Genomic DNA, 13,034 nt, shown 5'->3' on the forward strand with positions numbered 1-13,034 from the left:
CCGTGAGGAGACTGGAGAAGAGCTACAGACATTCTCGGCAGTTGCTGACTGTGGTGGCCGTGAGACTGCTCCTTGCCCAATTCCAACGGCCAAGGTTGCTGGCTGCCAGGGGGCCCACCGCTGCGCTTTGACGCCCACCCTGCACGCTGCCGAGACCTGGCCCGTCTCGGACTCGGATGAGACTCCGCTGGCGAGGCAGGCCGAGCTGTCACCCGTCATCTCTCTTTCTCTCGTGCAGGGTCAGACTTCCAGTCGCAAGGTGACTGTTCTCTCCACCTCTCTGGCTCCCTCCCTCCGTCTGGCGTTTCCCCTGATAAAATCCTCGAGCGGTTAGTCATGTGGCCCATCGTGTCTTGGTGTTTGCTTCTCTGAGGACTTGGACCAACACACTGACTTTTCCTCCTGCAAAGGGACACCGGCACATCGCAAGGGCGTGTGCTTCCTGGTCAGGCAGGCCTGGAGTGCATTGCAGCCTCCCCACGTGTTGGCTGCATCATCTTACTCAAGCCACAATCTCTCTGAACTTCACTTTGGCCAGAGTTGTTGGAGGATTAAATAACATATTGAAAGACAAGCAATGTGAAATCCAAAGAAATCTATAGTTTAGTTAATAGTATTATACCACTGTCAGTTTCGTAGTCTTGCCGAATGCACCGTGGTTATGTAAGATGTTAACCTTAGCAGAAGCTGGGTGAAGGGTATATAGGAACTCTCTATCATAACTTTGCAATTTTCTTATAAAAATAAAACACTGCCAAGGAAAAATTTTTTAAAGATAAGTTACATATGACCAATATCTTAATTGCTCAATAAATGACAGGATCCCACCCTTCCCTTTGGGCTGACGGAATTCAGACCCCTCACCCACAAATGAGGCTTAGCTGCGGGCTTCCCGGGCTGTGATACTGGGTTAGAAGGAGACCGTCTCATCGAAGGGTAAAGGTAACTGTGTTGTCATCTGGTAGCTCCGCACTGGGTATTTCCTTCACATAGGAAGGGAAGAAGATGACTTTCGCCTTCACGACCACCCCGTGTCCCCTCCTTCACAGAGGCTGACTGCCCATCCGCAAGGGCACACGCACCCCACCTGTCCCATTGGTCTCACAACTATTATCAATAACTGGAAGCTTCTTTCTCTCTCCTGCCCCATCCCGCTGGGCGCAGGACGTGGGGCCTGTTTATGCTACACCCCAGCCAGCGCCCAGACCAGCGCCTGCTGCCTGCGAGGCCCCAGCTGTCATGGAATTGCACTGAGATAGCCCTGGCGGCGGGTCCAGCCACGGCTTTGCTGCTGGCACTCAGGCCTCCCCTGCCCCAAAACTGCCGCTCTTCTTTCTGTCCTGCCCGAGGACCAGGCACCACTGTCCCCCGACACCTGGGCTCCCCTTCCTGTTTGCTTGCCATTGCCCCTCGCTGACCTGTCTGCCAGCAGCGCCACCTCCAGCCTTCGCTCCGCCCCAAGCGAGCGCGTGTGCACCCGTGTCCATTGTGAGAAGAAGCGCCGCAGTGCCCCGAAGGGCGGCAGGTGCTCTGCGTGGCTGGGTCTGCCTCTCCCTGGTCAGCGCAGTGCCACACAGAGAAGGTGCTCCCCAGATGGCAGTTCCCACTGCTCTGGGGACTCGCTGGAGCAGAGCAGAGACCTGTTCGCAGGCCGGGCGGCAGGGCTTTCCCGGAAAGGCCCTGGGCCAGGAAGAGGCCGAGCGCTCAGGGATGCTCAGTTCCTGTGGGCTGGAGGTCCGTGGAACGTACAAAATTCTGAATTTTAAAAGGTTGTGAAGCCAAGTGCTTTTGTGGCTAACCAGCCTCCTGAAGTGACTTGTCCTCCCTCCCGGCTGTGACCCACCCTATGTCCTCGTGACGGGGCCTTGGAGCTCAGGCCAGTCCTGGGGGCCACAGCCCAGGAGGAGGGGGCTGTTCTGCTGACTGGAAATTGAAACGAGAAAGAGGTGCAGGAACAGTGTTCTTGTCCCCAAGGAGTATTTTCTTTTCTCCCTCACCGTGGGCAAAACCAGAAGGCAGCATCAGAACGTACTTTTGCCCACCCAGAGCTGCCCTTCCTGGGTGGTGGCCCAGAATCCCGCCCCAGCGTGGGAAACGCAGACTTTCCTAACACGCTGTCACAGCCTCCTCTCACTGCCGCTGCAGAAGACAAACCCACACACAACTAAGTCCTCTTGCTTTTTGTAGACACAACGAAGGCAGCGTAGAGGAGGCAGGAAGCAAAGGGCCAGTGAGACGTATCTGGGAGGGACAGGTCCCCGGGGCTGGGTCAGCCTTGGCCTTAGATCTGGAACTTTCTTTTTCTTTTCTTTTCTTTTTTTTTAATCTTTTCCTTTTTTTCTTATTTCCTTTCACCCTATACCAAGAGAGGAGAATCTGGAACTTTCAATGCAGCCAGACCGGGTGTGAATCCCACATTCACCATCAATTCGCTGTGCAGCCTGAGGCAAGTCACTACACCTCCCTGAGCCTCAGTTTCCACATCACTGAAGTAGAATTATTAACACCTGCCCACCTTGCATAGCTGCTGAGAAGGAATGAAATCACGTTTGGTATGGCGTACGGCATCGTACACAGGAGTGCCCAGTGAACGGCAGCTTTTATTACCACTGCAAGGCTCCAAAGTGATAAATGAGGCCCTTACCTTAGAGAGAGTTGCATTACCTTATGGTGACAATGGCTCTAACCTGAAGATCCCCCGCAGCTTGCTGAGGATGTGGCGGGCCTTGCAGACCTGCCTTGCAGAGAGGTGCAGGCCATTTCCGTGACAGGTGAGAGACTTGGCCTAAGACCTTGAATTCACTGACTTCTAAAACTAATTGCCGTTAGCCAGATTGTGCAACAAAACAAAACAAACCTACAACCCCAGAGAAAGAAATGGGTATTTTCTGGGCTCTACTAGTGCCCCAGAGAACTGGGGCTGTGTTCTAACACCTAAGTGTTTCGGGATCTGTTTCTTCCCACGTAGGCCCTGTAGGGGAGTCTAGTCCTCCTGTAGCGGGAGGTGGCTCTCTGCTGGCAAACGGAAGTTGTCGGCAAGCTGTAAAGATTTAAAATTACATAAGACATTAAGAAAATGAGTTATGTCCGAGGAGAACAAATTCAGGGATCGCAATCCTGGCTGTGCCCTGAATCTGCTAGAGGATGCTATAGAAACAGTGATTTCCTGTGCTCATCCTCAACTAGATAAATTAGTCTGGGGTGGGGCACAAGCATCTTTAGTTTTAAAAGTTGAGAACCACTGCTCTGGGAGGGACCGTGTGCTGTACCCACTTCCCATCTCCTCCCATCAGAGTCTGAGCCCAGAGGGCCTCGCTGGTTTATGCAGAGTCCGAGTCACACGAAGCGGTCATGTAGCTAAAACACAAGACTGGATCCAAGAGAGATCATCACTGGGGCCTGGAAGGACAGTTCTGGACCCCGGAATGTAGAGCAGCATTTCTCCGCCCCGGCTGCCCGCGGGACTCACCTGCGCAGCTGCCTCTAGAGGTTCTGACCGAGCTGGTCTGGAATAGTGCCTGGGCCACTGGGATTTAAAAGATGCCCAGGTAATTCCAAGGCCCGCCATAGTTGAGAACTCCGGTTCCAGGCAAAGAGCTGTGCTTCCCTGGCCAGGACCCCATTTACAAAGGATGGCGGTAGGTGGGATGGGGAAAGAACAGGCTTTCTCTTTTGCCGGAAGTGTGCATTTCAGAAGATACGGGGGTAGCTTGTGAGTGACCATGCCCAGTAAGAGCTTGGAGCACCACGATTCCACAGGCAAAAAGCCCACACAGCAGCGGAAGGGCTGGTGGCGTGTGGAGGGCCCTGCCACTGCCTGGTTGCTCTTGTGCCTGCTGTATGTCCTGGACTCGGCCTGGGGCAGGGGGCCTCCAGGGAGAAGGGAGCAGGTGGGAGGGGTGCTGGGACAGGCTCTGCTGGACTGGCCTGCCACCCAGGAGCTCAGAAGATGCAGGCCTGGGCTCCCCTTGTCCTTGACACTTCAGGGTCATTTGGGGGGATGGGATTACTACTCCTGTCACCACGTCTTGGGGTTCCTTGGGAGCTGGCAGGGTAAAGGAAGGAAAGATGGTTGGGCCAGACTTTGAAAGCCAAGTTGTTTGGTGGATGTCATCAGGGAGTTGGTTTAAATCTGGGACTATCACTCGGCAGGAGTGAAGCTGGAACTCCAAGGAATGCTTTTCCGGCTCCAGTATCTGTTCCAGTGTCTGTCTCAGAGTCCACCGCAGCTGATGATGTTTGTTAAAGAAGAAATTCAAAGCAGGAATCGGTGCATTAGGCTTGGACAAAACTCCACAGAAGCTCAGGGAATGATGCATGGTCAGGTACGGTGAGTGCCCATAAGAGCTGAATAGCGGTTTGGGCTGAGGAGGCCGCAGGAACACACGGATTCATTTCCAGTCACTCTTCTGCTGCGACAAGTGAAGGAAATGGGCAGCAATTGCACCACTTATGCAGGTAAAGAAGGTAGATGGAAAGGGGTTTCCCGAAAGGCAGGTGGTAACCCCCAAAACGCAGACATTCATCAAACAGGGCGCAGAGAGCAGGCGGAGGCGCGAGCAGACCGCTGGCAAAGCACGAGCAGGAACGCACAGAACAAATCCCGGCCCCGTAGCCAGGCTTCTCTCGCAACCGAAATATTGAAAAAAAGTCATCAAAGTACATTCAAAATTTTCAACATAGTGTTACAGTTTTATGAGTTTTTTTATACTACCCCTTGCTCTCTGATTTTATTTTTTTAACATGTTTTTTCCTGGTCTTTAAAAAATAATCGATTAGCTTTTGCGCCCGGTCACCCCTCCCGCAGTGCTCGGGCTCCACCACGCTGGCTCGGCCCGGCTCCGGGCGAGGTCTCTCCCTGCAGTGCCGTCATGCCTGTCCGCCTCCGTCCTCCGGCTTCACAAGACCGGAGAGATCCCCGACCGCCTGTGCCTGGAGGTGGAGGGGAAGGTGGCCAGCAGGACACGGCAACAGTGGTGACCGGCCCACTGGAGGAAATGCTTCCGCTGAAGGCCCGAGGGCGAAGGTAGGAAAGCACAGCGATCGCTGGTGCTGTCATTGTCGCGAACCATCACTTGCAGGAAACCAGCTTCTCAAAAGAAGCCTGCAAGAAGCACATCAGAGATTACCTGAAGTCGATCAAAGGCGAACTTGAAGAACAGAGACCAGAAAGAGTAGAACCTTTCATGACAGGGGCTGCAGAACAAAGCAAACACATGCTTGCTAATTTCAAACACTACGGGTTCTTTACTGGTGAAAACATGAATCCAGATGGCACCGTGGCTCTACTGGGCCACCATGAGGATGGTGTGAGCCCATATATGAGTTTCTTTAAGGATGATTTAGAAATGGAAAAATGTCAACAAATTTGGCAATCACTTTGGATCTACCACCTGTCATCATAACTGGAGGCTGCTTGTCACCCACACAGCACCAGGACTTAAGACAAATGGGACTGATGTCATCTTGAGCTCTTCATTTATTTTGACCATGATTTATTTGGACCAGAGGCATCATTTTTAAGGAAAATACATGGCATGTAGGTTGTCTAAAAATAAAATGCATTTAAGCTAACTATATAAAAATAATTGATTTTTCATATATTTATTTAATATTCAGTAATCTTGCTAAACTTTCTACTTGTAGTTATTTTTTGGTAAGTTGCTTTGGATTTTCTACATACACAAATATGTAATCTGCAAATAATGACAATTTGTTTCCTTTTTTTCCCTCGATTTACCACACGGGCTAGTACCTCCGGTCCAGCACCGAAGAGACTTCGGCAAATGCAGGCTTCCTTGCTTTTCCCTACGCTCAAAAGCAAAGTTTTCAACGTTTTACCATTAAGTGTGATATTTTATAGGTACCCTTTGTCAGCTTAATAAAAAATTTCCTTCAAATTTTTTTTTTTTTTTTTGAGACAGAGTCTCACTCTTTCGCCCGGGCTAGAGTGAGTGCAGTGGTGTCAGCCTAGCTCACAGCAACCTCAAACTCCTGGGCTCAAGCGATCCTTCTGCCTCAGCCTCCCGAGTAGCTGGGACTACAGGCATGCGCCACCATGCCCGGCTAATTTTTTCTCTATATATATATATTTAGTTGTCCAGATAATTTTTTTCTATTTTTTTAGTAGAGACGGGGTCTCGCTCTTGCTCAGGCTGGTCTCGAACTCCTGAGCTCAAACAATCCGCCCGCCTCGGCCTCCCAGAGAGCTAGGATTACAGGCGTGAGCCACCGCGCCTGGCCAATTTTTTTTGCTGCTAGTTTTTTTCTTTAATTATCAAAAAATTTGGGATTTTAACAAATACTTTATCTGCATCGAGATGAACCAATGACTTTGTCCTTCTTTAATCCGTTCATGTGGTGGATTACAATCATTATGGAATATTAAACTTGCATTCCAGAAAATTGGTCGTGATGAATTCTTTTCATACATTGCTGATTTTGGTTTCCTAATATTTTGTTTAGGATTTTGCAATCTGTATAAATGAACAAGATTGGCCTGTAACTTCCCTTTTTTCATACTGAACTTGGGTTTTGGTAGCAAGGTTATGCAAGACCTCATAACACTAGACAGGAATGTTCCCTCCTTTTTTTGTCCTCAGGAAGAGTTTGTATAAATAAGAATTCTTTCTTTCTTGCATTTTAGTAACACTCACTAGCAAAGTCATCTGAGCCTAGGATTTCTTTATAGGGAGACTTTTTAGTACTGAACCAATATCTTTTTCTTTTCTTTTCTTTGTTGGAGGGGAGACGGTGACAACATCTTGCTCTGTCACCAGGCTAGAGAGTGCAGTGGAGTCATCATACTTCACTGGAACCTCAAACTCAAGCAATTCTTCTGCCTCAGGCTCCTCGGTAGCTACAGGTGCGTGCCACCATGCCTGGCTAATTTTTCTGTTTGTTTTTTTTTTTTTTGAGAGACAGTGTCTCACTCTTGCTCAGGCTGGTCTTGAATTCCTGTCCTCAAGCAATCTTCCTGCCTTGGTCTCCCAGAGTGCTAGGATTACAGGTTTGAGCCACCGCACCCAGCCCTAACCTGTCTGAAAGCACTTCTGTAACCTGCTAGTGATGGTGGCATGCCTTACAGACCAACAATTCTCAACCTGGGCTGATTTCGTTCCCCAGGAGACGTTTTTGTCATAACTGAGAGGATGCTACTGCCATCTAGTGGGTATCTATGCCAGGGATGCTGGTAAACATAACGCACAGCACAGCTCCCATAGCAAATTGCCCAGCCTGAAAGGTAGGCAGCGCCAAGATTGAGAAACTCTGGTACAGAACCATGACCTTACTGTTCACTAGCTATATGACTTCAGGGAAGTTACTTTCCCTCTCTGAGCTTAAGTTTTCTCATCTGTAAAGTTAAATGACATCATGTAGCTACAAAGTACCTAGCACAGATATTAGGTGCTCAAGTTTACTCACTCTTGACATACCCTGGGACTGAGGGGGTCTTGTCCCAGAAAAATGAGAAAGTTTTTTTTTTGAGATGTCTTTTCTTTCTTCCATCCACAACTTCCACTAGTCCAGGTATATCACAGCTGTTGAGAATTAAAGTGTGTTGACACTTCTTTTTTCTCACCCCAAAGAGCTCAGAGCCACACACTCCCAGATTGCTCCCAACGACTCATGCGATGTGGTGCGCTGAGCACAGAGGGAAGGCATGGCTGAGTCTGGTTCGGACGACCAGATAAATTCTGCGATTAGAGCGTAAGATATTTCTGGCTTTTAGGTCTGAATGTAGACTTCTACTTTTAGAGTGTTTTTCTCACATTGTACATTCTCATGAGTGAGGAATAAAACTACCGCATTTCACTTACTGGAAGCCAGGAAAACCTCCACTCTGCAGATGGGGAAACAGTTCAGAGAGTAAGATCCTTGCTCAACGTCCCTACCCAGAGTGGAGGCTGGATTCCAACCCGCTCTGCTGGAAATTTTTCTCCAGTTCTGTTATGTGTCTTTACAAAGAATTTAAAGCATATCTCATTACAGCGGGAGATTCCCCTCTCACGGGCCCTACGCTGGCCTTGTTCTCTGACGGATTTCCTCACCCTGCCTTTCCTTTTCACGTCTGCTCCCTCCCAGGGCAGACGCCTGACGGTATTGAGTATGTTCCCAGCAGAAAGAACTCGAGGGAGAGTTTCTCTCTCTGAAACAAATGGCGGACATTCTAGGCACGTTGGTCAAAATTAACTCTACTTACAAAGCCCTAGAGTCCAGGCTGCCTCCAGCCTCGAGGGTAGCTGGACCGTGGAGAGTACAGGTGATTGAATGACAGCGTCTACCCGAGGAAAATGGTCTCCCCCAGATATTTCATATGGCCATGTGGGTTTTTTTTTTTAGTGTTTGCCAATACCATCAAGGTCTATTACCAATAATAAGATTCAAAAATCTGGTGTCCAGACAATTTGTTCACAGACACTTCTCCCCTAAGAGAAGTAGAAAAGCAGTTTTGGGTACGGTCTGTCTTTATTCCTCAAAACTTGAACATGTACAATTCTCACACATTCGAATATGTGCAAGACTCCATAGGAACACCCTCCTCGTGCTGTGCTGAGTCCTCAGTTGCCCTGAGACGTCCGTATCACGGAGGATCCCGTTCTAAGGCTGGTAGACAGTTTCCCTGTTTTTGTTTAATTGAACTCGGATGCCTCTGTGCAAAGCACCACCACTCACTGTTTATTACCCAGCTGCTTACATTTTTCTAAAGGCATTCGAGCTTTTCAACCCCAATCTCTCCGTTTTCTGAGGAAGCATTAAATAGGCCCTGCTTCATTTCTAGAAGAGATTCAGAGCCACACGTTTTAGTTTCAGCGATTTCTTCCAAAGGTGAACTTCAGTTGCTCTTAAGTAAGCGTGAGGCTCTGGGGAGCTCTGACATGTATTTTCTGGCTGTGTAATATGGGAAAAAATAGCTTGTTTTCATAGAATAGCTCCTCATGTCCACCATCTAATTTGAATGTCTCCAGAGAGAAAGTCTGTGGGACCCTAAACCTTCTCCAGGAAGAGCAGAAGGAGGCGGCTATCTTTCCGGGGCCTTCCTGGGGCTGACCCGCGCCTCCTGCGAGAAAGGAAGCTGAGCGCCCTTCAGGCCCTGTGCTCACCACGGCGGCTCAGTTGAGACCAGCTCTTTGAATGCAGTGGCTGTCCCCCAGAGCTAAGAGACTAACGAAAAGTGAGGAAGACCTCAGCGGGACCTAGTGTTAGTCTCTTCAGAAAAAAAGCAGAGGTTTTAAATGAGGAAAGAAAAGTGTACTGCTTGGGATAGGTCCTTATGTGGAACCAACACCCGAGCAGGCAGTTCTGAATTGGCAGGCCAGCAGGAGAAGACCGGACTTTCCCCTTCCTAAACACAGAGGACCGCTCTCGGGCATCCGTGCGACTCTGCGCCTTTCACCGGACCATGTGTCTCGGTAAGGTACACCCAGCCGCCAGGGGTGGCAAGCGACAGATTCTCTCCAGTGTCGGCAGCAGCGTCTGAGACCTGCCTGCATCCTGTCTGCTCCAGCTCTGATCCTGATTGGCTTCTTGACGATTTTATTTTAATAACGCCACTTGTGTCCCTGCAGGGTTATTGTAAGCATTTGAACATCCTGGGTCTCCTTCAAGGACTTCCCTTGTGCTTCGAAGCCCTCTAGCAGAGCACTGCCCCGCCGACGGTTCAGGGACCGATGCCACCGTAGGCTGGTGCCCTGACTGTGCCTGCTGAGCCCCTCTCAGGGAGGAAGACTCAGAAACCAGCCCCTTCTCAAGGCCAGGGCTGCCGGGCTCCATCTCGCTCAAGGAGAGGAAGCGAAGCAGGCGGTGGCCATTCAATAAGTATTTGCCGAACCAAGCACTGCGAGCGGTACTAGAGGAGCAGAGTGGCTCTGACCCGCCCAGTGGCGAGGACGACAGACATCAGACATGCTAAACAGGGGCACACTGGTTCTGAAAGGTAGGTGTGGGGCGTACGGGGGGTACACAGTGGGGAGCCGATTGTCTCTCCGACTGCAGCCTGTCCTTCCCTGTCGTTGACATTTCCTTCTAGAGAACCAGACCTGGTGAGGAACCCGAAGCAAGAGGATAACTCAGTCCATCTAATATGGTTAAGATACAGCAAAGTTCATGTTCGGGAGCCCAACGTATGTCATTATTATATATTATATTAGCCAGAAGCGGTGGCTCATGCCTGCAATCCTAGCACTTTGGGAGGCCGAGGCAGGAGGATTCCTTGAGGCCAAGAGTTCAAGACCAGCCTGAACAAGAGCAAGACCCTGTCTCCACAAAAAAATAGAAAAATTAGCCGGGCATGGTGGCTCGCACCTGTGGTCCCAGCTACTCGGGAGGCTGGGGGTCGATCGAACCCTGGAGTTTGAGGTTGCGGTGAGCTGTGATGATGCCACTGCACCCTAGACCCTGTCTCAAAAAAAAAAAAAAAGTTTGTTGTAATGGGAGGGGATGTTTGTGTATGATTTCAACGCTCGTGAGGCTGATCTTTGGGAGAAGGGAATCACATACATTCCCATGGCTTCAAATACTGTCCATAAGCTGAGAACTCTCATGTTTTTCAAATTCAGTATGTCCAAAATTGAACTCATAATCATCTCTTACAAATCTTCCGCATCGAAGTCAGCAGTATCTGGCCCAGCGACTCTCGCCTCTCCCGCCCCATCACCCGGTCACCCCTGCACACGTCCCCTCTCCTGTGCCTCCACGTCCAGCGAGCTCGGCCTCTCGAACCTCAGTTCCATCCACCTCTCTGTTGCCACGTCCGGAATTCTGTTCTACGGCCCCTCACTGGTTTCGGTTCTGTCTCCCCACACTTGCCCCCACCTCTATATAGCAATTAAAGGGATCTTTCAGTAAAGACTGAAAATCCAATTCTGTCATTTCCCTGGTCACACCCCCTCCCACGTTCCTGTTGCATCTAGGATAAAACCTGCAACCCTTAATTCAGTTGCTCGTGAGGCCTTGCGTGGCCTGGCCCCTGCCTCTGTCTGCAGCCTCCTCTCACGCCATGTCCCCCTTGCTCTGGTCACACTACCTTACTGTTGCTTCATCTCGCCAAGCTTCTTGCAGCCTCTTCCTGCTGCCCAGAGTCCTCGTTCTCCGACCAGTGACCCCAATCATCCTTGGTACTCAGCTCCACTGGGGTCCTTTCCTCAGGGACCCCTTCCCTGACACCCTCCACCTCCAGACTAGAGTCAGTCTCTCTTTCACAAACTCTTACAACAGCCCAGCTTTTCCTCAGGAATGCTCGTCACAGTTGTATTTAAGCACTTGTTTAGTTAGCAAATGTCCTCTCCCGCAGGAGGCCTTAAACTCCGGAGAGCAAGCTATTTATCTCTGGCGTCTGACTGTGCCAGACACATGGTGGGAATTTGGAAGATATTTGTCGAATGAACGAATTCATTAGAAGAGTACTTCCAATAGAAGAAGACTACAGTGTTAAACTGATTTTTTTAAAAACATTTATATCCATTTATTTGGGAAATTGCTTTGCCCATACACTCCAACTGATAAGGCACACCGGTGCAAGGTCGCAGGGGTGGAGGGAGGGAGAGGAATGTAAGGAACCTGCAAAAGGGCAAAGGACACAGGCTGCGGTGTGCGGAAAGCACCGGGTGTCCCCGCCCTCACCCACTGCAGAACACTCGGAGCGCTATTCTCAAATCAGCCCCCTCAGCCCACTGGTTTCTTTTAAAGGAACACATTTTTTCTTTTCTTTTTTTTTTTTTTTTGAGACAGAGTCTCACTGTGTTGCCCGGGCTAGAGTGCCGTGGCGTCAGCCTAGCTCACAGCAACCTCAAACTCCTGGGCTCAAGCGATCCTCCTGCCTCAGCCTCCCGAGTAGCTGCCTGGCTAATTTTTTCTATTTTTAGTAGAGACAGGGTCTTCCTTTTGCTCAGGCTGGTCTCGAACTCCTGAGCTCATGCAATCCTCCTTCCTTAGCCTCCCAGAGTGCTAGGATTACAGGCGTGAGCCACCGCGCCCGGCCTCTACCCAACTCTTTTCACGTCAAGGAGCCCAGAGGTTCATGTCCTATTCCACAGAAAGAATTGAGCATAACTTTGCTCTATGTGTAACATAAAGTGAAGTGGAAAATTGGAAAATTCCACTAAAGTGGAAAATTCCACTACCCAGCTTTGTCCCTTGCATTCCTTACCTGGGGCCCCTCCTGCCCTGCAACCTTTCCCCTCATAAATCACCTGTAGCAATTAGTGTACCAGGCTGTAAAGTAGCTCAGGACCCTGCCTCACTAAAGTTAAGCCTGTTGTAACCGTGCCCCTCCCCCTTAAGCAGAGTGTATAAAAGACTGCAGTGCTCTTTGTCTGGAGCTCAGAATTTGGAGGGAAAAATCCCCATCTGAGCCCGCTGGCGTATAAACCTGTTTTTGCCAATATTTCTGTGTGCGTGTCGGTCTATTCCCGGTCATCTCTGCCGTAACAAAAATAGAACGGAATTAGTTTCCCCAGTGACTTCAAAAGAAAAAGGAGGAGGTTTCTCAAAAAACTAAACACATAATTACTGTATGATCCAGCAATTCCACTCCTAGGTATATACCCAAAGAACTGAAAACAGGGATTAAAATAGACATTGTACACCAATGTTCATAGCAGAATTATTCACAATAGCCAAAAAGTGGAAACAACCCAAGCATCTATCAACAGATGAATGAATAAACAGAATGTGATATACAGATATAATGGAATATTATTCACGTATCAGACGCTACAACATGGATGAACCTTGGAAACATCACACTAAGTGAAATAAGCCAGACACAAAAGGATAAATACTGTATAATTCCACTTATATGAGCTATCTAGAATAGGCAAATTCATGGAGACAGAATAGACTGGAGGTTACCAGGGGTGGGGGGAGCAGGAGGAAACGAGTTATTGCTTAATGGTTAATGGAGTTTCTGTTTGGAGTGATGAGAAAGTTTTGGAAGCAGATGGTGGTGCTGGTTGCACAACAACATGAATGTAACTAATGTCATTGAGTTGTATGCTTTCAAATGGTTAAAATGGGCCGGGCGCGGTGGCTCA

Source organism: Propithecus coquereli, unplaced genomic scaffold (genome assembly GCF_000956105.1).
Source record: "Propithecus coquereli isolate 6110/MARCELLA unplaced genomic scaffold, Pcoq_1.0 Scaffold443, whole genome shotgun sequence".
NCBI lineage: Eukaryota > Metazoa > Chordata > Mammalia > Primates > Indriidae > Propithecus > Propithecus coquereli.